Source organism: Tamandua tetradactyla, chromosome 26 (assembly GCF_023851605.1).
Source record: "Tamandua tetradactyla isolate mTamTet1 chromosome 26, mTamTet1.pri, whole genome shotgun sequence".
NCBI lineage: Eukaryota > Metazoa > Chordata > Mammalia > Pilosa > Myrmecophagidae > Tamandua > Tamandua tetradactyla.
The window spans coordinates 34868706-34894947 of NC_135352.1; the positions used below are offsets into that span (position 1 = coordinate 34868706).

Here is a 26242-nt window from a genome sequence, read left to right on the forward strand (position 1 = left end):
TTGGGGCCATGTGACTAGTTTTGGTCAACAGATTTTGAAAGGATATGATGTGTGGCACTTCTCATCTGAGGTAGTTGTTGACCAGTGTTCCTTTTCAATCCCTCTCTTGGCCTGCTTAGATGATCTTAGGAGCCAGGTAAACACATGATTTGAGATGAAGAGAGCCTGGATTCTTGAGGTAATAGGTAGAGGAGAGTACCACTAATGCAGAACAGACATTAAGTGAGTGACAAACTTCTCTCCTGTTAAGTAACTGAAGTTCTTAATATTATTATCTGCCAAACAATACAATGCATTAACTCATACAATCTCTGAGAAAATCTTAGGAGGTAGATACAATCATTTCTTCACATTGTATTTGAGGAAGTTACAGGCACCAAATGAGTGAAGAATTACAATCAAAGAATTGCCTTCAAAGTTAGTCTTGTTAACAAATGCAACAGCATTTATCCAAAGCAATTTAAATTCAATACATAAAGAAATAAATGTGCAATCAATGTCTTAACCATATAGTGGAATCTTACGTGACCATTAGAAGAAAGTATCTAACTATCTTTTGATAAATTTTGGAAGAAAATAAGCCTAAAACCCAATTTAATTGAAAAAAGCATGGCCCATGCTATATGAAAATTTTGTAAATCATTACTAGAAATAAAGTTCCAAGCTTGCTGATAAAACTTCCTGTGGCTACAAATATTTAAAAAAAAAAAACAAACAACATAAAACGAAATGGTTCCTGCCACTAATACCTATGAAAGAAAGAAGATATAATAAAAACATAGTTTTAAATGCATAGATGAACTTGTAAGAAAGGAAAGTCATCAAACACCAGATGTAAAGAAAGCACTGACAATCATCGGAGTTAGGCTGTAAGCAAATGCTCTCGTTTCCATGTAGGTGTTTTTCGTTGTCACAGCACTTGAGTATTAATGTCCACTCAAGATCAGAGAATGAAGACACAAGGGTACTAATCAGGGAGTGTAACCCAAGAAATGTTGCCATGCCGGCAATTGTGATGGGGGGAGCAGCAAAAATTGATCTTTTATTAGAGGAAAAAGAAACATATTTCTGTGCTTCCTAGATGAGCATAAATCCATTTTTCAGAAACTTTGAAATTTTAGACTCATACTTCACATGTAAATTGGTTAGCAATTCACAATATATTTGTATGCTGAAAAATCTTAAACTGTGAAAGCTACACTACTCTAAAAAAGAAGCTGATAAAATTCCTGTGGCTACAAATATTTAAAAAACAAAGAACAATGATTAAAAAAAAAAAAAGGCCAAAGTCAAGGCACTCTGGAGGGACAGGAGTGATTCTCATGGTGGAAAACAAAAATTGTGTTTTATGTACTTTACAGCCTAAACATAAGAAATTACAAATCACATGCAGGACTGACATTCCATGAACAAGAAGAATCAGAAGAAGTAATGAGCAGCAAGATTAGAACAAAACCCAATTTACAAAGTATATATTCCACTTTTTCTGTAAAATTTATGAATGAGGCAAAATGAAAAATGCATTTGAACATGTAAATAGCCCAGGCAGCAGTGTTTCTAAGGAAGATAGAGCTGTTATTATTTATAAAATGCATTAATCCAATGATCACTTCGGAAGAGGATGTTGAATAGGACAACAAAGTGTGGCGTCTGTGCTTCAAGCGTTCATCATGGCAGAGAGCCAAGGACTCAGATAAATGATGGATCAAATAGATGACACCACGGTAGCTACCTGGGCTCATTCATCCCTATCCCACAAGGAATGCTAAGGTAAAGCCACCGCTTCCCTCCCCCACGTCCATGGAGTGATTCAGAGAACAGTATGGCAGGGTCTACTGTCAGCCAGAGAAAGCATTGCTTTTGTCAGAGGAATGTGTCCTGCAGATTTCCTGTGAAACCCTGCCATGACAGAGGGCATTGCTAGTTAGAAAAGAGCTACAGAAACACCCAGATAGGTGCAGTTATTGTTCTATCTATACCTCTCAGGCTTTCTGTCTGTGCCCTGATTTGAAGGAGATAACAGATGGAGGAGAAGAAGGTAGAGAAAGGACACAGACAGAAACTCTCCCACTGAAGATTCCTTACCCAGTTAAGTAGAGAATGCTTGGATTGGATGTGAGACTTAAGTTTGAATTTAGAGTGGATAGATTTTTAACTCTCAAAATGAAGAGAAACTCTCTAAAAGACATAATTGAAAGTGATTAGAAAGCTTTGGGTTCTGCCAAGATGACATCTAAGTTGAAGAAAGGACTTGGTATAGACTGTTGACAGATGAATGAGAGAAACTTTCATTCATGTGCATGGGGAGACATGTCTAGGTATCTTTATTGTTTCCTAATTGCTTATAATACAAAAAGTTATGAAAACATTCTATTTGTCCTACAGTTAAGGGAATGAGGAGATAGAATATGGATTATTAAAACAATTGAATACTTAGAGTTAAAATATAGAAATGTAGACAAGTTAAAGTATGCTGTTTAGACATTGCAAATTAAAATAATAATATTGAGCAAAGTAAATGAGTCACAAAAGGGTACATGCAGAATGATGTCACTGAAATAAATGCTTATTTAAACACACAAAGTAATAGCACACATTATTTGTATGTGGATATGCATGTGCATATCTATATGATATATATATTTATTGATACATGTATTTGAAAACTTTTTGTAATTCTTGATCATGGAAAAAACCATATTATGTCTATTACAGTATCAACTCAAAAAATTTAACTCTTCTTATTCTTTTCCCAACATTTTGTTGATAATATTGTGAAGAATTTTCATATTGATGGTAAAAACAAGTAATAGTAATGTAATATATGCATTTTCTACAGTATCGAGTATATTGAAATTCTGGTACTGGTTTAAGTATAGATCTGTCTAATGATATTAGAAAACTTAATTCTGCCTCTAAATGAGGTGGCTTTTGCAGTCCAATGCATTTTTAATAACAGTGCAGTGCTTTCATCTATGGCCCATTCCTTTATGCATAAAAGGCGATCGCAATAGTCATATGCCATAAACTTAAGTATTCATCAATGGAGTGAATATGATTTCCCTAAAGCATTACTTATTTACCCCTCATATTGTTAATATCTCCGTCATATGTATTTATAGTCTTTTTTTTTCAGTGGAAGTTGTTGATAACAAAACCCATTCATACAAATCATATAAGATCCAGAAAGGACTTTTAAATACTAGAATGTTGAGATAAATTATTTGTATTGTTATCTTCATGAGTATAATACGTTCTGAAGTTGGAATTATAAAAGTTTTCAGATAATTTGTTTTGCTTCCACATTGTGGAGAATGATTTTTATTCTTAACTACAGCTTTAAAATAAACTTCTCCAGTGAAATACCTTAAGACATACAGTAGTGTCCTTTGTATATTAATGGGGACATATTCTCACAGATATTTAAAATTTGAAGGGAATGTGAAATATAATTTAGTTATCTTATGTATAGTTAAACCAATCCAAAAAGGAAAGTTGGTAAAATTACCACAGAAAATTAACAAGTATTTTCCTATGTGAATAATTCATAAATGGCAGACTTGAGCTCTTGCAATGATGATGTATTTGTGGGAAGTGAAAATTCTGGAAGTCAAGATAAAGAATATAATTTCATTTTTGTGTTGGGTGACTGACTTTTGCCAAGGTCAAGCTTCCTTGGAAATTGAAGACCTGAAATTCTGAAGTTCATAAATTTCAGGATTCATTTGCTCCTGACAATAAGCCACCTCTTAGTTCAAAGGGAAAAAAAATGTATACATTTAAGAGCTAAGGAATAAAGCTCAATAGAGTGCTTAACTTTATATAGTTCTTTAAAATGCAAAAATTTTATGAGTTAAGTGCAAACTAGTAAAAAGAATCATAAATTAATTTTTCTTTACTGTGGACTTGGAGTTTTAAATGAAAGTTGAAAGTGGTCATAAAATGTTCTATTGGTTTCCTACTTTCCAAAGTACTAAAGGGAGCAAAATATATTGGTGATAATGTATGACTCCAACTGCGGGCTTCTCATAGCTAATTAGGATGGAAAAAGAACATATGAACATTAAGACAATACCTATAGGAAAACCAATAATTCTTTTGAAAGAAATACAGTCCAGAAAATCAGTTGCTTTAATTATTTTCATTAAACTGGTTAATTTGATTAATGTTTTCACTGAATTGACAAATTGCCTAAATTGTACTGATTGATTTCCATCTAAACATTGTATTATGGAATATCCTAACTACGCCTTTTTGGGAATGGTTAGGCTGACTTGAAGTGGTCTAATAAGATGACATGTGAAAAAATGCAGCTATGACAACACAGAATTAATTATAAAAAATGTGAATAATTTTGTCCCTATGATTAAAATCATACTTATATTGGTCTAATGCAAATATTATTTTGGAATGCATTCCAGACAAACAATGTTAATCTAAATAATGTGTTTCCAAATCATTTGGATGTATCTGAGAAATAAAATATCTTCCTTTTATTTCGTCATATGTGCCTCTGTCGTGGCCTAAAGCTAAATGTTTCTTCCTCAAAATTAAGAGCATGAATTGATGAATTGGTAAAAAATTGCCCATCTCGTGCAATTTTGAGTCAAAATGACCTAAAGCTTTGCATATCATTTGACCCCCAAACGTCACTTCAAAAAAATAAGCATAAGGACATAACCATGGAAGTGAGAATAAATTTTGTTTAGAGTTCCCTTTTTATTATACCAAGAGAATTGTTAATAACCAATAAATAATTGTTTAAATGAGTTGTAGCATATCCAAATAATGGAATTCAGTGGAATTCTTTGCAATCATTAAAAATTTTTGTAGAAGTCTATGTGGTAAGATGGAAAGTTATAAATAATATTTTTAAAATTATAATTAAAAAATCACTACATACAACAAAGATGAAATTCAACAACTGATTAAATAAACTATAGTACATCTATACGACAGATACTACTTGGCAATAAAAAAGAACCAACCCTTGATTCAGACAACAAAGATCTATCTTAAAGACATTTGCAAAGTGAAAGAAGCCAGCCAAATGTGTGATTGCATTTCTACTAAGACATGACAAAAGGATGGAAATATGTTTTCCCTCATGTCTCCTGTACTGTGCCATGTAACGAATATGCCACGTAGAGAAATATGAAGAAGATCTGTGCCTTCTATTACAATTGGATTTAAGGCCAGTCTTCGGTTGAATTCCAATGGACCTAAAGATGAACAACTAAGAAGTAAATGTGCATAATTGTATGATATTGAGATTTGCCGTGGCTTGTATATAGAGTATGATTGTGGTGATATCTAAATTATAAAATTTGACTATAAAAAATATATTTAAATTTCAAAATGCAATACATTAAAAGCAATTAAAAATGAGAATATATCTGTGGCAAATATGATTGGTCTGTATCTATGATATACAAACAGTGCCTATGTGCTGGAAATAATCATTAAAGTAGTCAAACTAGACAAAGAACTTAAGGAATTCACATAAGGAGAAATGCAAAATTTGAATATTTTCCAGAATTTTTAGCATTTGTAAGGTAATTTCAAACAAGAAGTTGAAATCATTTTTCCTATATTTAATGGATAATGGTATTTAGAGAATGAGGCTATTGAAAATATGGATCAGTGAAACAATCCTCAGTTTTACTTGATGATGTGAATAATATTTTAGACCCAGTGGTTATTCTCATAGCAATAAATCTGAAGAACACATTTTTCTATAAATACAAACATAAGGATGCATGTAAGTTCAAAACCTCTATGTCCAAATAAAGTAACTAGATATTAATACATGAAACATCTATTAAGTAGAACATAATTAAAGAAATTATATTTTATGTGTTCATATATTATATATGTATGAAATTTGACATACATATCTATAATATAAATATAAAAGAAAAAGAGCACATTTAAGATACTAACACACATATATATGAACAAATATTTACCCTTAAGATATGGGTATATATACTTTAAATCTACATATTTCTAAGGGACACCTATGTATACAATAAAGACTAGAATGAATTATATAAGAATTTTAGAAATGATTAGTCCCTGGTTAGTAACTGGTGTTTTATGTTCTTAAGAAATGCTGAGAGACTCCCAGAAGGTGGCTGAATAGAGTAGCTTGAGATTAGCCCTGCACCATGGAAAAGTCAGAGAAAGGACTGGAGGGCAACTGAGGTAACAACTTAGGACTGCGGCTGACCTGGGAGAGCCTTCTGCACCTCATGGGGCATGCTGGTTCCAAAGGCCGAGGAATTGAGAGGCAGAAAGTTGGAGCCAGGCATGGAGGCACCGAGCCTGCGGAAGTGCATGGACGGGAGCCAGGGACTAGGAAGTAAGCCAAGCTGCATTCTTTGGGCGCACTACCCGCACCATCGCAGCCTTGTGACCAGGACACACCCCACACCTCTCGCACCCAAACCCCGTCACCCACTCCTATTCTTCACACTCCAGATGCCCCCACCCCACCAGACCAAGTACCTGCTCCACACCCCCATCCCAATTGCAGCCCAACCCACCTCTCCTGCATCCCTCATGAGCATTACCTCCCTCTCCCTGTTCCCTGCAGGTTGTTGCCAATGCATAAAGGCTACAGGCACTGACCTCCATACCAAGGCTACCCTCATCCCCCGCCCATAGATTTGCACAGCCTCACCCCCCACCCCCTCAAGCTCTGCACATCAGTTTATGGCACTCCTAAGCCCACGCATGTGCACAGGCACTAAATCAGCTCATTCTGCCCTGGGAAACATACTTTACAGCAGTCCTAGAATGGTATATGCAGACAGCTCTCAATCACAATTCCCAGCTTTGAGAAAGTACTGAGCAGCGCAGCCAGGTCACATCCACCCCCGTCCATGAAGGCATAATGCCGACCTGCTGCTACAAAGCTAGGCATACGCACACAAAAGGTCCCATGCCTTAGACCAGTGCACATCAGGGGTATGCCCCCCCAACCAGTGCACCCACACAGCTACACCCTCCTGGCCGCCGAGTGCCCACATACATAGCATCAGCTTTACATCTCCACCTTGTGCCTATAGTTGCCCTGAAACAAATCAACGCACTGAGTGCCCCACCCCATATCCTGCTCCTTGCTATACAACCATCCCGCAAACACAAAGACTTATACTAATGACAGAAATCAACTCCCAAAGTAAATAATTCAAGATATTTACATGCCATGGAGGCAGCAGAAGATCACTAAGCATATCACAATGGAGACAGATATAGCCCTACCTAATGACCAAACTAAAACACCAGAGAAGACACAGATGTTGGAACAACTAATCAAAGGTGTTCATACAACTCTACTTAATAAAACAGGTGAGACAGCAAATGACATAAAGGAGATTGAGAAGAGAGTAGAAGAGCAAAAAGACAAATTTGAAAGAGTAAATAGAAAAATAGTAGATATCACAAAGATTAAAGATGCTGTTGACTAAATAACAAAAATGCTAGTGGTATAAAACACCAAATTTGAAGAGATAAAAAAAATGAATAAGTGATATAGAGGACAGGATAACTGAATTCAAAGACTCAAAATAGCAAATGACAAAAAAAGTTGGAAATATTTGAATTGTATCTCAGGGAAATAGCAGTCAAAACAAAGCACTGAAATATAATAATCATTGTTGTCCCAGAAAGAGAAGAGAGGAGTAAAGGGCTAGGAAGAGTAGTTGAGGATATAATGGGGGAAAACTTCACAACCCTCACAAAGGACATAAATATGCAAGTAAAAGAAGCCCAATGAGCTCCAAATACAATAAATCCAAATAAGCCTTCCTCAAGACACATACCAGTCTGTCAAATGTTGAAGAGAAGCAGAAAATACTGAAAGTGGCAAGAGAAAAACAATCTACTACATACAAGGCAAACCAAATAAGATTGAGTTCAGACTACTCCACTAGCACCCTGGAGGTGAGAAGGCAGTGATATGATGATATGTTCAAGATCCTGAAAGAGAAAGACTTACAGCCAAGAATTCTGTACCCAGCCAAATTGTCCTTCAAAACTGAGGGAGAGATTAAAGTTTCACAGACAAAGAAGTCCTGAAAGAATTTGTCAACATGAGATCAGCTGTACAAGAAATACTAAAAGGGGTTCTGTTGGCTGAAAAAATTAGACAGGAGAGGGAGGTCTGGAGGAGGGCACAGAATTGAAGAGTACCACTAATGGTTATTTAAAGAATACAAAGAGGGAAAAGAATACATAGGTCTGACAAATAAAATTTAAAAGTTAAGATGGTGGATTCAAACAACACCTGTTCAGTAATAACTGAATATTAATGAACTAAATTTACCAATTAAAAGATACAAATTGGCAGAATGGAGTAAGAAATAAAATTCAGCTACATGCTGCTTACAAGAGACTCATCTTAGACACAAGGATGCAAATATATTGAAAGAAAATATGGAGAAAAGATTTTCCACTTAAGTTGTAACCAAAAGAAAGCAAGAGTAGCTATACTAATATCAGGCGCAATAGACTTTAAATGTACAGACATCATAAGAGACAAAGAAAGAAACTATATACTAACTAAAGGTTCAATTAACCAAGAAGATATAACAAGAAGATAAATGTCTATGCTTCCAATCAATGAGCTCCAAAGTACATGAGACAGACATTGGTAAAACTGAAGGGAACAATAGATGTTTCACCAATAATAGTAGGAGAATTCAGAACATCACTCTCCTCTATAGATAGAACAGGCAGACAGAAGATCAACAAGGAATACAGAAGTTAAATAACCTGATAAATGAATTAGATCTAACAGACGTATATAGGTCATCTCACCCAAAACACAAAGATATACATTCTTCTCTAGTGCTCATGGAACATTCTCCAAGATAGATCATATGCTAGGGCACAAAACAGGTCTTTATAAATTTAAAAACATTGGAATTATTCAAAACACTTTCTCTGATCACAAAGAGATGAAGTTGGATCTCAACAACCACCAAAGAATGAAAACATTCTCAAATATATGGAGATTAAATAACACACTCTTAAACAACCAGTGGGCCAAAGAAGAAACTGCTAGAGAAATCAGTCGCTATCTGGAGATGCTGAAAATGAGAGTGCAACTTATCAGAATTATTGGATATGGCAAAGGATATGCAAGAGGGAAAGTTATTGCCCTAAATGCCCATATTAAAAAAAAAGGAAACAGCAAAAATTGAGGACTTAACAGTACATCTGGAAGAAAATGAGAAAGAACACAAACTAACCCCAAAGCAAATAGGAGAAGAGAAATAACAAAGATTAAAACAGAGAGACATGAATGGGAGGGCAAAAGAATAATAGAAAGAATCAATAAAACCAAAAGTTGGTTCTTTGAGAAAATCAGTAGAATTGATGGGCCACTAGCAAGACTGACAAAGAAATAAGAGAGACAATGCAAATAAACAAAATCAAAAGTGAGAAGGGTATGTTACAAGAAAACTTGAAGAAGTAAAAGAAATCATAATAGGATGCTATGAACAATTATACACCAAGAAACTATACAACTTAGATGAAATGAACAAATTCATGGAGATACACAAAAAAGCTACATTGACTCAGGATGAAATACAACATTTCAACCAAACAATCACAAGTGAAGAGATGTAATCAGTCATCAAAAATCTTCCTACAAAAAAAGCCCAAGGTCACATGGCTTCACAGGGGAATTTTATCAAACATTCCAAAAGGAACTATCACCAATCCTGCTCAAACTTTTCCAAAAAATTGAGGAAAAAGGAACTCTACCTAACTCATTTTATGAAGCTAATAAAATTTTAATGCCAAAATCAGGTAAAGATGCTATAAGAAAGAAAAACTACAGGCCAACCTTCCTTATGAACATATATGCAAAAATTCTCAATAAAATATTAGTAAATTGAATCCAGCAACACTATTAAAAGAATTACACACCATGACCATGTGGGGTTTATACCAAGAATTCAAGGATGGCTCAATGCAAGAAAATCAATTAATGTAATACAGCACATTAAAAAATCAGAAGGGAAAAATCACATGATCATCTCAATTGATGCATTCAATGAAATTCAGCATCTTTTTCTGACAGAAACACTTCAAAAGATAGGCCTCAAAGGTAATTATCTTAATATGATAAAGTGAATATATGAAAAACTGATAGCCATCATCGCATTAAATGGAAAGAGACTGAGAGCTTTTCCCCCAAGATAAGGGACAAGACAAGGAGGCCCACTGTCACCACTATTACTCAACATTGTGCTAGAAGTACTAGCTAGAGCAAGAAGATAGGACAAATAAATAAAAAGCATCCAAACTGGAAAGGAAGAAGTAAACCACTCATTATTTGCAGATGATGTGATACTATACTTGGAAGATCCTGAGAAATCTACAGCAAAGTTACTTGAGCTAATAAACAAATTCATGAAGGTGGCAGGAAATAAGATTAATGTTAAAAAGTCAGTAACATTTCTATACACAAGCAATGACTTAGCTGGGGAGTCAGATATGGAAAAAATTCAATTCAAATAGCAACTAAAAGAATCAAGTGCTTAGGAATGAACTTAACTAGGGACATAAAGGACTTGTACACAGAACACTACATAATATTGCTAAAAGAGATCTAAATAGGTGGAAAGACATTCCCTGCTCATGGATAAGAAGGCTAAATAAAGTTAAGATGTCATTTCTCCTCAAATTGATCTACACATTCAATATTGTACCAATCAAAATACCAACAACCTACTTTGAAGATTTGGAAAAAGCAATCACCAAATTCAACTGGAAGGGAAAAAGTTCCCAAATAGCTAAAAGCATCTTAAAAAAGAACAAAGGGGAGGATTAACACTCCCTAAATTTAAAACTTATTATAAAACCACAATGGTCAAAACAGCATGGTGCTGGCACAAAGATAGAAGCATTGACCAATGGAATCAAATCAAGAGCGCAGAAATAGACCACCAAATCTATAGTCAACTGATTTTTGACAATGCCCCCAAATTCTCTGAGCTAGGACAAAATAGTCTTTCAATAATTGGGCATGGAAGAACTAGATATCAATAGCCAAAAGAGTGAAAGACCCCTATCTCACACCCTACACAAAAAATTAACTCAAAGTGTTTCAAACACCTAAATATAGGAACTAGTACATAAAGATCCTAGAAGAAAATGTAGGGAAACATCTTCAAGACCTAGTAACAGGAGGTAGCTTCCTAAAATTTACACCCTAAACACAAGCAACAACAACAACAACAAAAATACATAAACGGGAACTCCTCAAAATCAAAGTGTTCTGCACTTCAAAAGACTTTGTCAAAAAAACAACTCAATGGGAGAAAATATTTGGAAATCACATATCAGATAAAGGTTTGATTTCCTGTATATACAAAGAAATCATACAACTCAACAGTAAAAGAACAAACAACCCAATTATAAAATGGGCTAAAATATGAGTAAGCATTTTTCTGAAGAGCAAATACAGATGGCTCAAAAGCACATGAAGAGATGCTCGTTTTCATCAGCTATAAGGGAAATGCAGATCAAGACTACAATGAGATACCACCTTACACGTATAAGAATGGTTCCTATTAAACAAACAAGAAAGTATAAATGTTGGAGAGGATCTGGAGAAATGCGGACACTTAGACACTGCTGGTGGAAATATATAATGGTGCAGACACTATGGAATACTGTTTGGTGCTTCCTTAGGAAATTAAACATTGAGTTGCCCTATGAGCCAGCACTAGCACTACCTAGTATATACCCAGAAGAACTGAAAGCAATGACACAAACTGACATTTGCGCACTGATGTTCATAGCAGCATTATTCACAATCGCAAAAGGATAGAAACAAACCAAATGCCCACCAACGGATGAGTGGATCAACAAAATGTGGTATATATATACGATGGAATATTAGGCAGCAAAAAGACAAAATTACTTCCTGAAGCACATGACAAGATGGATGAGCCTTGAGGACATAATGCTGAGTGAAATTACCTGGACACAAAAGGATAGATACTGTATGATTTCACTTTTATGACCAGCATTAAAGTATAATCAGAGGCTTATAATATAGAATATAGGGGACTTAGAGATGCATAGAAGCTATAGATGGGTGAACTGCTAGCTAATGAGGTTTCACTCCAATGTAAGAGAATAGATAGGAGTGAAGGTGGTTCTCTAGTGGGTCTATAAGTAGTATTACCATATTGAAGATGAACAAGATTGAAAGTGGTTGTTACTAGTTTGCTAGCTGCCAGAATGCAACGTACCAGAAACAGAATGGCTTTTAACAAGGGGAATTTAATAAGTTGCCAGTTTACAGTTCTAAGGCCGAGAAAATGTCCCAATTACAACAAAGTCTATAGAAATGTCCAATCAGAGGTGTCCAGGGATAGATACCTTGGTTCAAGAAGGCCGATGAAGTTCAGGGTTTCTCTCTCAAGTGAGAAGTCACATGGTGAACACAGTCAGGGCTTCTCTCTTGGCTGGAAGTGCACATGGCGAATAGAGTCATCTTCTAGCTTTCTCTCCTGGCTTCAGTTTCATGATGCTCCCTGGGAGGTGTCTTCCTTCTTCATCTCCAAAGGTTGCTGGCTGGTGGACTCTCTACTTCGTGGTCTGCTCTCTCTGAATCTCTTTCTCCAAAACGTTTCCCCTTTTATAGGACTCCAATAAACCAATCAAGACCCACCCAAATGGGTGGAGACATGTCATCCCCTAATCCAGTTTAACAACCATTCTTGACTAAATCACATCATCCAGGGAGGTGATCTCATTGCAGTTTCAAACATACAGTATTGAATAGAGATTATTCTACCTTTATGAAATGGGATTTATATTAAAACATGGCTTTTCTTAGGGGGGACACTTCCTTTCAAACCAGCACAGGGGTTGTATAGACTTATGTGTCTCACTGATTTAAGCTAGAAATATGAATTAGTTAACACAATAATTACTTCAAATATTTGACTCTTGTACAAAGAGTGCTTAAGTCCAAGGTCCAGGGGGATATCTGTTATTGTATGCTATGACCTATGTTGAAAAGGAAACCATCAACACTACCATGGCAACAGCAGAGGTAAATAATGGGGGAAGTGACACAAGTTAAGAGGAGGTTTAGATTTCCTATTTCTGTGTTTATTGGTTTTCTTTCCCTTGGGAGCAATGAAATTATCTAAAATTGAGAATGTTGATGGACTGTGGACTTTGGGCCCTTTACATGATGCCCAATGAGTGCAGGTGCCTGAAAGATGCACTGCCAGAGAAGTAGATTGGCAAATGACAGTGTATACTTGTGAGCAAAGGTTGTGCTGCTACAAAAAGGAACAAAATCATGAGGCATGCAACGATGTGAATGAACATGTGAGATGTTTGGTGAGACAAAATAAGCCAAAATCAAAAGAACAAGAATGGTATGGTCATCTTTTAAAAACACTTATAAGATAACAGGGGCCTAGATTGTAAGCTTTTGGAGCAGATCCATTAAGTCTGGAGTGGTGATTATCATTTCTGGACTTTGGAAGACTGTTTTATATATGTAATCTGATATTTAAAGCTAAGAATGAAGCTGAACAGGTTGGGATTAAAGTAATTCAAAGCATGGGGTAAGGAAGACAATGTCTATATTTTAGAACTACACATACTCTTTGAAACCAATGGAAGAAAGATTTATTTGGTCTGGAACTGGAATTTTCTGTAGTGAATAACCTAATTCAACCTATCTTTATAGCTCATCTGAATAACTGAAATACAGGGAGTACAGAATAAGAAAGAGGTCCTTTAACCCTGTATAGATTAATGTAATGCCTGAATATATCCTAGAGTATATTAAGCAGATAATCAAAAAGTATTGTTAAAGTCCCCTGAGGGATGGAAGAAAGAATATGGAACTACTAAACTTTTCCATCAGGGAATCTCTGATACTGTCCCAAATTTTAGGTATACTCATATCAATAGGTATGTCCTCGATTATGACAGTTACTCTTGTGAAGCTCAAGTAGGTAGCATAGAAGTTCAGACCACCTATACGCATGCCTAAGAGCTACTTTTGGAGGACCTCTTTAGTTGCTCAGATGTGACCTCAGTCTCTCTAAGCCCAACTCTGGAAGTCAAATCATAGCCTTCCCCTTACGTGGGACATGACATCCAGGAGTGAAAGCCTCCCTGGTGACGTGGGAGATGATTCCCAGGGATGGATCCAGACCTGTCCCCATGGGATCAACAATTCCATCCTGACCAAAAGGGGAAAAGTAGTGTAATTAATAAAGTTTCAGTAGCAGAGAGAGTTCAAATAGAGTCGAGAGGCTACTCTGGAGGTTGCTCTTATGCAAACTTCAGTTAGACCTTGCTACCTATCATAACCTGCCAACCCCCAACCAAGACCATTCCAGTTGATCTTAAAGAACACACAGGGTAATGTATAAGATTCCACAAGGGTTTCATGTACTAGAGTAACTGTCCAGAAACTTACAACCTCCAGAAACGTATCCCTGGTCCAGATAAATCCTGAAACCTAGCACAGTCTCTCTGATAGTTCCATCTCCTTACCCCATATTAGTAACATATTCTTCCAATATCAAAAATTTAGAATTGCCGTAGCCCAAACACCCCTAAAGTTAAGGCTAGAAAGATGAAAGATGGTGGTAGAATTACAGAGAAGATAAGATTTAACAAATGAGTATGAATGCTGAATCATTAAATTGATGTCTCTTTTAGTTTCCAGTATTTTAGAGCAGCTAGAAGTAAAAATCTGAAATTGTGGAATTGTAACCCATGTCAAACTCTGAAATATGTTCTACAACTAATTGTGGTAGTGTGCTTTGAAATTTATAGCTTTTTTGTATATATATTATTTTTCACAAAAAAGAAGGAAAAAGTCAATTGTGATAGTAAAAAAAATATTTAAGCCCTCTAGCCTTCTACATTCTGCAGCAACTAGAAGGAAAAATCTGAGAGGATCATTATGGTAGCCCATGACAAACTCTGGGATCTGTCCTGTAACTATTTGTTGAAAAGCACTTTGAAAACTATTGCTTTTTTATTTATTTGTTTTGTATATATGTTATATTATACAATAAGAAAAAGTTAAAATAAAAAACTGAGAACCCAGAGAGCTTTTATTTATGTCAAACATGACTGATATTTTTGTAATATAAATTTAAACAGAATTTTTTTTTAAATATAAAACTACCAAGCATTGTGGTAGCTAGGTTCAGGTGTCAGATTGGCTGAGTGATGGTGCCTAGTTGTTCTGTAGCTAAGGACTGAAATCAACACCATGTGAATTTCATCTATGGCTGATTATATCTGTGGTTGATGAAAGGTAGTGTCTTCCACAATGAGTGAGGCATAAAAGGAGCAATCAGAAGAGAGAAACAGCCAGCACACCCCAGCAGAACTCAGCACAGCCCAGCACAGTGCAGCTCGGGGCTCAGAGCCAGCTCAGGCCCAGATGTTTGGAGATGAAGAAAGGCTGTGCCCTGGAGAAAGCCACTGGAACCCAGAAGCCGGGAGAGAAGGCCAACAGATGTCACCACATATGTTCCCTGTGACAGTGAAAGCCAGAGGAGAGCCAGCTGCCTTTCCTTTGAAGAACTATAAACTTGTAATGAAGTAAATCCTCTTTATAAAAGTCAGTCCATTTCTGGTATATTGTATTCTGGCAAAATTAGCAAACTAAATCAAGCACCTTTCAATTAACTGTCAGAACAATGGTATTGTTACATGCAACATCATCCATGGAACAGAACACTCAGAAAAGAATGAAAGTAAAAAAGTCAAAAATAATTTTTGTGTAATTTGGAAAACAGTTTCCACCAAAAATTCCCAGGAGACCACACTTTAAATATTATGATTTATTGAATTTAGTGTCACCAGCATGATCTTATTTTTATATCCATATGTTGTGTGTTTAAAAATGTGAACTATTTTACAATTTAATCATATATACTTGTTTTAGATTGTTATGAAAGTGAAAAAGTCAAAAATAATTTTTGTATAATTATGAAAAGAGTTTCCACCAAAATTCCCAGGAGACCACATTTTAAATATTATGATTTATTGAATTTAGTGTCAGTAGCATGATCTTAATTTTATATTCATATGTTATTATGTATTTTAAAATATGAATTATTTCACAATTATTCATATATAGTTGTTTTAGATTGTTAAAGCTGCTGGAATGCAATGTGCCATAAACAGAATGGCTTTTAAAAAGAGGAATTTTTAAGTTGCAAATTTGCAGTTTTAAAAGGTCATGAAAATGTCCAAACTACAGCATCCAGTAAAAAGACTGAAGGGTCCAGAACACCTCTGTCAGCTGAAAAGTCACATGACAACGTCTGCTAGCTTTCTGTCCCAGCGTCTCATTTCATAAGGATTCCCTGGGGTATTCTCTTTCTGCATCTCCAAAGATCTCTGGCTGTGTGGGCCCTCTCCACTCTAAAGCTTTTTCAAAAATGGTTCCTTCTTAAAAGACACCAATAAGCAACCCCACCTTGAATGGCTGGAGACACATCTCCATGGAAATCAACTAATCAAATTTACCACCCACAATCGAGTGGGTCCCATCTCCATGGACACGATCAAAAAGTTCCCACCCAGCAATACTGAATGTGTATTAAAAGGCATGGCTTTTCTGGAGTACATAATAGCTTCAAACCAGCACAATACTATTCTGAAATCAGAAAGAAGTGGAATTATTATTAAAATTGTAAAAGCTGATGAAACAAATGGCCCTGTTTTACACAAAGGCTCCAAGCTTACCCTTCTTAAATATTTCTGCATATGTTGCTAGAATGCTTTTCTCAAGCCTCTCTTGCTTCCCCTCCCTTCTTTTCCTTCCTTTTTTGTTCCTACCTTTTGTCCCTTGAGCCTTTTCTCCTTTCTCATTTTTGTAATCCAAACCAAAATGTACTACCCACTATATTGACCACCACCATATATATTTATTTATCTTTTCATGCGACCCATTGTTTGCTATCTATAAGCTCATCATTTAATAAAAAGTAACAAGTATGTCCTGGGATTGTCTTACATTCAAGTCCTGTATCAGGTGGCCCACATTTTTTTTTTTACTTGCATACTGTAAATTGTGTAAAAGCTCATCTTTCAAAACATCTTCTCAACCTTTAAGGCCCCATTTATAACTTCCACTATAACAGAAAATCCTGTAAGTTTTCTAGTGGCCTCTTCTACACAGGTGAATGAAGGTCTTCGATTGATGCATTTGTGCTTCCCTTCTCTTTCCAGACATATGTAAAGAAATGGAAGGCAGAAAATGTGTGCTATAGTGGATTGCATTCACCAAAGTACCACGTGGCTTTCTCAATATTTACTATGTGATCAGTAAAGAACTGTTAGCTTATCAACTTCTCTAGTATTTGATAATTTAGAAAGAAAATGGCTGTCATACTTTGATAAATGGTGCCATTAGATACTCACACTGACTGACAGGAAATAAAACAAAAATTATTGTCCTTAAAGTGGAAATGATAAAGTGTCTTGCATAAAATTTTTATTAGGATATAAAATGTAAATTGGTGTTAGTGTTAATACAATCTCAAAGGTTACTCAAATATGATTTTCCCTAAGAGAAGTATTTACAAATTCTAATGTATAATAAGTTATGTGCAGGATTTTAGAAACTGAACCTAGAAATGTCTCAAAAATCACCTTGTTTCTTCTTAGAAAGGTGCAGGATTCCTTTTTTTATTTGCATGGGCAGGTACTGTGAATCGAACCCGTGCTCTGGCATGGCAGTCAAAAACTCAGCCTGTTGAGCCACCGGGGTCTGCACAGGATTCCTTTTGATAGTACATTCTTAAAACAAAAACAAAATAATGTAGTGTTTAAAGACAGCACCTGTAAATTCATCCACATATTTTTTCCAGAACTATATTATTAGTATAGTTCTATATAGTTAACAGAACAGCTTTGTACACGAGACAGAGTAAATTCACTATATAAACATTTTAGAATATTATCATTTTCCTACAAAAACCACAATTTTAATTGCAAAAATTTTCATTACAAAAAAAGCCATTAAACATGTAGGGAATAAAGAGTGTGACTCATGCATGGTATTTTTATGAATATTGTCTTAGTTTCCTAGCTGTTTTAATAAATACCACACGATAGTTTGGCTTAAATAATGGGAATTCATTCTCTCATGATTTGGGTTTTGGAGGCTGGGAGGCTTGTTTCTGCCTAGAGTCGATACTGTTCAGGCTGGGCTGGCAATCCTTGGGGCTCCTTGGCATCCCCCTCAGATGGCAGTGGCCTCTCCTTTCCATTCTGGTTTTGGTTGACTACCAGTTTCTTGCTTCTCCATCTGGCTTTCTCTAATTAAAGCTTCCAGTGATAGGATTAATGCCCAATCTTTTCAGTTGGGCCATGCCTTAATAAAAATTAGCATCTTCAAAAGGTCTGTTTCCAGTGATTAAGTTGAACACATTTGTTTCCAGGTGCACATAGTTCAATCTACCACAGATATTAACTACTGTTTGAATGTCACTGCATTTCATTCATATGTGTATACACAGGTGGATAAAGAGAGAGATGTAGATATTATGTGAATGAATTTAACAATGTCTGCAGCATAAAATGAGATGTACTTGTACAAATAACATTTAAAAATCTGAATCTCTCTTGTGGCTCTTCTTGTCATGCCTTTTGCAGTTTTTCTAACAGAGCATTTATTGACATTTTTATTGATTGCTGTGGACTATGTACCAGCAGCAATGGTGATTAGTTGAGTCAATACTCACAATGTGCGATAGGCTTCAATCTAATTCGATATTTGCTTAGTTTTATGGAAGGACAGAGATTAGGAAATAAAGCTCGCACAGCAGTCATCTCATCTGGAGGCCCAGCAGCTGCCCAAGTGTGCGCCTCCCTGTGCCCCCTTACATACACATAGCGTGTAGAGAGAGGGTTGATGTTTCCCAAGGCATTTGTGATCAATAGCCTCAGTTTCCCACCAGTCTTTTTAAAAGAATTATTATTTTTACTTGGAGAATTTGTAGGTTTACAAGAAAACCTTGCATAAAATACAGAGTTCTCCTATACAATCCCATTATTAGCATCTCTCATTAGTGTGGTACTTTTGTTACAATTCATGAAAGAATATCTACACTCTAGGCATGGAGAATCTGTCGCAGGCATTTCATTTTACCACTACACCAGGTCAAGTGCAGTTGCACAGCAAATAAAGCAGACACATCAATCTGCAGTTACCTTAACTCAGGAGTTTTTACAGAAACAGAAATCCCAAGTCCTTTATCTAGGTGAAACTGGGTCAGCTAAGGCCTCATGTTAAAGCTGCCTCTCACATTTGAAAGGGAAATAATTTTCTAATTTGTAATTGACAGTTAATTTTGCTTGTGGTACTTTTGATAAGTGAAATTTTACTCAATATATAATTTTTTTCAATTAAATAAATTAATTTTTAACTAGAATATTAAATTCTAATAAAAATAATAATTGCTAAAATAACTAAAATTAATCATTCCATCAATACGGATCAAGAATATTTTGTAACAAATATTTTACATATATTGTCTCATCTTATTTCATCCATTTTGTGTTTTATTTTGAGATTCACCTTTCCTGGTTTTTATTCATTCGATTTTCTTATGTAAAATTTCAAATATGTAATTATATTTTGTGTTATAAATAATTCTTGTAATTAATTTCATTCAAATAAGCAATCCTCTTTATTGAAGTACAAAATAAAACAGACCACTGTTTCTACCTCATAGACCTTACATAGGCATAAACAAAATAAATGAATAAATATGTAAAATACAAAAACTATGACATGATTGCAAATGCTATGGGAAAAATACATAAATATAATATACATGAGGAAAGAAGGAGGAGGTATTTTGAATTTTCAATAGAGTGATCAAAGAATCTCTGTGAAAGTAACATAGAAGCTAAACCATGAAAGATATGGAAAGGTTTCAATTATATGAGGAATAGTGTTCCAGGTATGGGGAATATAATGTGCTCTGAGATTAAAATATACCTGGTTGTTCTAGGAAGAACATGGAGAGAGAAGATTACTTGGAGCAAACTAGACTAGACAAGGTCAGGTATAGGAGGCAATGGTGTCAGAGGTTAAATAATGACCAGATCTAATTCTAGTCTCCCTGTCTCTCTCTCATGTCCCCCCCACCCCATTAACTATCACCTATCATCTGTTTACCCATCTATCACCTATAATCTATCTAATCATTTATCATCTATCGTCATTATCATCATCACCTTGTGTCCATACCATACTCCAAACTCCCCTTCTTCATTGACAGTTTTAATATTTTTCATCTTTTTAAGTGAACTGTTGTTTTCCGTATTTTTGTTTTGCATTTATATTTAAATTAAAATTCATTTAAATTGTACCACGTTGAATAGGTAGTTTTCCTTTCTACACTATTCATTATGCACAATGTTCGAGGATCCAAAAGTTTTCTGTGGAAACACCGAATTTGCTGTTTTCTAACTGCCCTCTGATCCTGTGTTTTAATTCTACACTTCTAATGTTGGGTATCCAGATTGCCGCCAGCTTACACAACAGCTCCTTCTTTATGTCTGTGCAAGATTTCCCTGGACCATGAACCCAGATGCAGAATCACTGTGTCATATTTAATTTGACTCTGTATTGTCAACTACATTCTCTAATGTGTGTGCCAGTGGGAGGGAGTGTGGCCGTTTGTGTATGATTTGTGGATTTCAACATATGGTGAAAATGTATCCTTTAATGACTCTGGATTAGATAATATAATATAAGAAAGAAATCCCAGGTAAAACTATATAGTCTAAATTCAAGAATGTAATTCACTATTTCTTTTTTTGCAAAAAATATTTAGCCTCTTTACGATTATGAAATGTAATGATTGCATCCTTGCACTCAATTTCTACTATATCAACAATTACTTGCCTTTCCATTCATATTCCAAAATATATTTGAATTTTAGTGATTTTAATTAATTTTTCCACTTCATTGTATCTAAAATTTATTTTATTTTTTTCTATTTTCATTTATTTCAGTTGTAATTTTCATAAAATTTATTTTGCCTTGTTCGGTTTTGTTTAACATACTTTAGTAACAACTGAAATTAACATAATTTGGCTCATTAATTGTTGAAATTTCTTGTTAAATACCACTATTTCACATGAAAGACCATCATATATTAAATCTACTTAAAAGTCAAAAGTTCAAATATTTAGCATTTTACATTCATTAATTGCCTGATGGATATATATATATATATATATATATATATATAACTTGCCAAGTTTTCAACACTTAATAATGCATTCTATAAACATTATTTAGTTTATTTTACTTCAGTCTGAGAGATTTTGCTTTTTTAACTATGTTTTTGTTTCAACTAATTTTGTTTCAATTAACTGTTTTTATTTCAATTCATTATATATATATATATATATATATATATATATAGTTTATATATATAGTGATGTGTCATGTGTCATGTGTCAACTTGACCAGTTGTTTAGTCAACATTGGCCTGATTGTTACTGTGACGATATTACATCATTAAGTTGGTTGCATCTAGGGCTGATTTCATCTACAATCAACTGAGGAGACTTCCTTTCACAAAGTGAGAAGTTTCATCCAATCATCTGAAGGCTTTAAAAGGAGAAGTGATGATTTCAGCAATCAGAACAGAAAATTTCCATCTTTACTTTAGCCAGCCAGCTTCTCTTAGGGGAATACACTCAAGAGATACATCAGAGTTCCTAGCTTGCAGCCTGCCCTTTCAAATTTGGACTTTCCCATCGCTACGTCTACATGAGACAATTCTTATAAATATACCATAACATTCCTATACATTTCCTATTGGTTCTGCTTCCCTAGAGAACACTAACATATTGTATAAGTGTTTTATATTTTCAGAGAATTATTCGTTATTCACAATATAATTCTGATTATGTCTATGTTTTCCCAATATATACTTTATGGCTGTTTAAAATGATTAGCAGTGATACTTCTTATTTTCAAAAGTATCAGTTTGGACTACCAATTATGTGACCACTCTACCAGAAATAATTTCTATTCCTCAATTCTGTTATTTCAAAGATTTGTTTGCTGTATTATGTCATATTATAATACAACAGCAGTGATGATTAAAATAGCTAAGTTTTATTTGAGGATTATGTGCTAAGCATTATGTCATACACTTTCCATAAACAATATAATTTAACACTCAAAGCAATCTGTTGAGGAGTATTATTTAGTTATACAGATTAGAAGAGTGAGGCATAAAGAATTAAATAAATTGTGTTACTTAAAAAGCTTAGAATTATAAAAGAAGCTATCTGGTAAGTCTTTAGAGGTTGTAATTGGAAAACCATGTTATAATTTTTGTTTTAATTTTTATATCTTATCCATATGATAAGACTTTCATTTTCTATTTGTTTAATCATAATATAATGTTGTCTTGAAATAATATTTATATTAATTTAAATTAGCACCTATCTACAACTCTGTCCATTTTGTACTCTTAACTTGCCAAGTTTCTAACATTTAGTAATGCATTCTACAAATATTATCTAGTTTATTTTACCTTAATCTCAGAGATCTGGTTTTTTAAAATATGTTTTAGTTTTGATTAATTTTGGCGTTTATGTTATTTATTGTCATGCAGTAAGATAACTTTCTGCTGATCTATATCATTTCATTTTCTTTGAACACAGCATAGATTTGGAAAATATATATATTGCCTTAAAGTATTTTTGTTGTTACTTTTTTTTCAAATATATGTGCCTCCATTAACGAATATCAGTCTGATAATTATATTAGTGTTACTTTATTTTTAATCTGGTAGCATATGTAATTAACACTTCTATACCTGGATGGTGGCCATGAATATGCTGTGGGAGTCACAGCTGACTGATAGCACGAGCTGCTGCCCTTCTGAATCCAACATCACTTTCCTACTTAGGGTCTGCTTCCCATGAGCTCTTCCCAGCTAACAACTGAGTATGGTGAAACACGAAATCATATCCATTCCTCTGTGAAATGGGAGCCCCCAAGAGAGCTACCTTGGCTCAAGAACTCCCTATCAGTCTTCTGCAGACACTTTAAGAATTGAGTTGCAGTATGAGACCCTTCCCACCCAATTCTCCTTGTTTCCTTCTCTCCTTTCCCTGGGGAAGACCTCATTCAGTTGGATGACCTCTTCACACATGCGCCTTTATCCTTCACAGGTGAAATCTCTTGCACACATCATCCCATCTAGACAGCTGTTTCTCAGAGGATCTGAATTAAAGCAATTCTTCCTTGATCCATTGGTGCCTAAATTCCCCTATCCATAGCTCTATTGTTTATCCATTTAGAGGCAGGTATTCATATATAGGAAACATGCTATATTTTAACCCTTTTACATAAACTACAAGTTGACTCATTGTTTTACATCTTCTGTTTTTTTAACCTAACACATACGGAGTACTATTTCATATAAATGCGAAAAGTTTTTTCATTAATATTTTAAGTCAGAATCTTTTTGTACCACCACCATCATAAAAAACTTGTAAGATCAAGAATGTAAGAAACATTAAGTTACCTTCTTGTTTAAATTAACAACAAAAAAAACAAAGCTTCTGAGAAAAGACTGAAAATGCATTAGATATTGACAGCTAAATGAAATGGATATGCAATCATATAATTCATACTTTTTACCCTGATGCCATATTTCAATCATGAAACTTTTTCAACCACTCTTATCTGATTCAGTGCTTCTATGTAACAATAAATATTTCACTTTTCCCATTAATTAATATTGATTGATATCTTAGTTTTCTGGTGACCATTTTCAAATTATTTTTTTTTAATTTGTACAAATTTTTAAAGACATTTTATTTTTGAAAATGTAATATCTCATCAATGTGTTTTAATAGCCTTATAAATTTACAAACTACATAATAAACTGTAAAATTCTGGGGGTACAGGCTTTTTCTCAACATACCATTGTAGTTCAGTGATTACCTTATTTTCCTTTGACAAACTATTGTCTCTAATTCATGAAATCCATTAAATTCCTCTGAAAATTTCCCATCCACTCAATAGAAAGGAGAATTGGATTGTCCCAATTTATCTTTTGCTGGAAAGCTGCATTGTAGGCAGCTATCCTGATAACGGGCCACCCTTGGGCCAGGTGCTCACACCTGATAAAGAGAGATGATCAAATTGAGAAGTTCCCCTTAAAAGAAACTCTGGGCAGGCAGACACAACAATGGAGCAGAATAAAAAGCTGACATGGAGAAATCCCTAGAGGCAGACAGTCACTCTGGAATTCATCACATCTTTGTCACAGATATCTGACAATAGCCAGTTTAAAATGTTTTTAATAGTAACCTGAGCATAACTATTACTGAATAGAAAAGGAGCGATGGAAAAGAAGCAGTGGTGTCTATTCACTCAGGTTGATTCTTTGCTGTCACTTGAGGCTTTTGTAATTTTCAACTAGAGAGGCTATGAGAAAGGGTAGAGTCTTACCACTGGAAAATCTTCTTAGTGAACTTGTTATCACAGGAATACATTTGGATTACTTTGTCTGGGATAAACAGCTTTGAACAGGGAGAAGTTTTTTTTTTTTGCAAGCATAGGGCTGAAATCATCCTAGGCATAACATAAAGGGTAAGTCCACAAATGAAATAAGAGTTTTTACCATCTAGCTGTTGCTAGGTTTCACAATTGCAATTACATCTTATATATAACAGTAATAGAACTACTAGTAGTAATAACAATAATGATAATAAATCCACTGAGTCCATGTTCCCCTTTATTAAAGGGCATATTGCTTTTCTAAATAGGTGTATGGGAGAAAATTAGCAAATGGTACTTTTTGTCTTGCTATTATCAAACATATATCCAAGAGTGTATGTTCTTCCCTTTGAAAGTTATCCTGAACACTTTACAACAATTTTAAGCTAAAACAGATAAAACATTTAAAAATCCATTACAATAATTATTCCCTTCCATTGTTAGGTCTTAACAAATGCAGTTTAAATTTTTATAATTCAACTGATGAACCTTAACATCTCATATAAGAACACTTTCTGTGTGAAACAGAGAAAAATGAATATTAAGATCTGGTGTAATAAAAGGAGCCATGGAAATTCAAAATATTAAAAATCAAATAGGTATTTGAGGAAAACAACAGACCTTCCTCCTTTCAACTGATTATGGATTCTTTAAATATTTGAATACCCTGCCTATTGAACTAAATATGTTGGGTCATTTTTAAATTGATATTTAAATTCTTCTAAATCTTCTAAATCTTTTAATCTTATCATAACACTATACTGGTTGTCACTGTAAATTACATTATCAAAATAGCATTTATGTTTGCTCACAAGAGGCACATTATTTTACTATAACAGAAATCATCCCATATAGCAATAGTGGGAATGTAGCACTTTTCATTAAAAAAAAAAGTGTTGTGCTGGAACGCTGTCTTACCTCTGTATATCATTCTTGTTATTCTTTTCCTAGAGAATAAGCCACAGAATTTCCAGAAATTCAATAAGTAAGATGTATTTTAATGATTGAAATATAGCCACTTTTGGCTTGTATTATATGACTGATGAGTTAAAAAAAGATTTGGAAATATTACATATTATACGATGTTTTCTATGGAATATAACATTTTTTAGAATTGTATATGCAATACATTAGGACACAAATTCTGTGGTTGTGTTCTGAGAGATTAAGTCTAATCCTTCTCTCCTTGAAATTAATTGGCCTCGGGGACTTGCTTAACTAATGGAGTACAGTGAAACTGATTATGACAATCCAAGACCCACAACTTCAGTAGAATTTAGAACACAGACAAGTGTGCTCTGAGCTGCCATGGAAGCAGTTTGTTTACTCTTAGAGCTTTGTTCAGGAACCTCAGCCTTGCCCTTTAAAGCACCAGATATGTGCATGATTCTACAGCAGCCCACTGATGTTCATCGACTAGGACAGAACAATTATCAGGCAAGAACTGCATAAATTTCTGACCAAGAAAAACATGGGATAAAATAAAATGGGGACGGGCCATGATGGCTCGGCAGGCAGAGTTTTCACTGCCATGCCGGAGACCTGGGTTTGATTCCTGGTGCCTGCCCATGAAAAAATTAATTAATTAGTTAGTTAATTAAGTAATTAAATGGTTATTAAGTTAGCAAATAAATTTTGGGATAGTATATTACAGAGTGA

The 26242-nt window shown here is 34.6% G+C and overlaps 1 long non-coding RNA gene across 2 annotated transcripts; it reads right to left on the reverse strand.

Annotated features, from left to right (window-relative positions):
* LOC143669776 (uncharacterized) lies at positions 1-25933 on the reverse strand. 2 transcript variants are annotated; one of them, XR_013169051.1, is made up of 3 exons: positions 25502-25933; positions 24536-24658; positions 1-201 (listed from the first exon to the last, which is right to left on the reverse strand). It is a non-coding gene; the product is annotated as an uncharacterized LOC143669776 (long non-coding RNA). The 2 variants fall into 2 exon arrangements; XR_013169052.1 differs by lacking the exon at positions 1-201 and adding an exon at positions 24032-24204.
* Between the last annotated feature and the right edge of the window lie 309 nt (positions 25934-26242).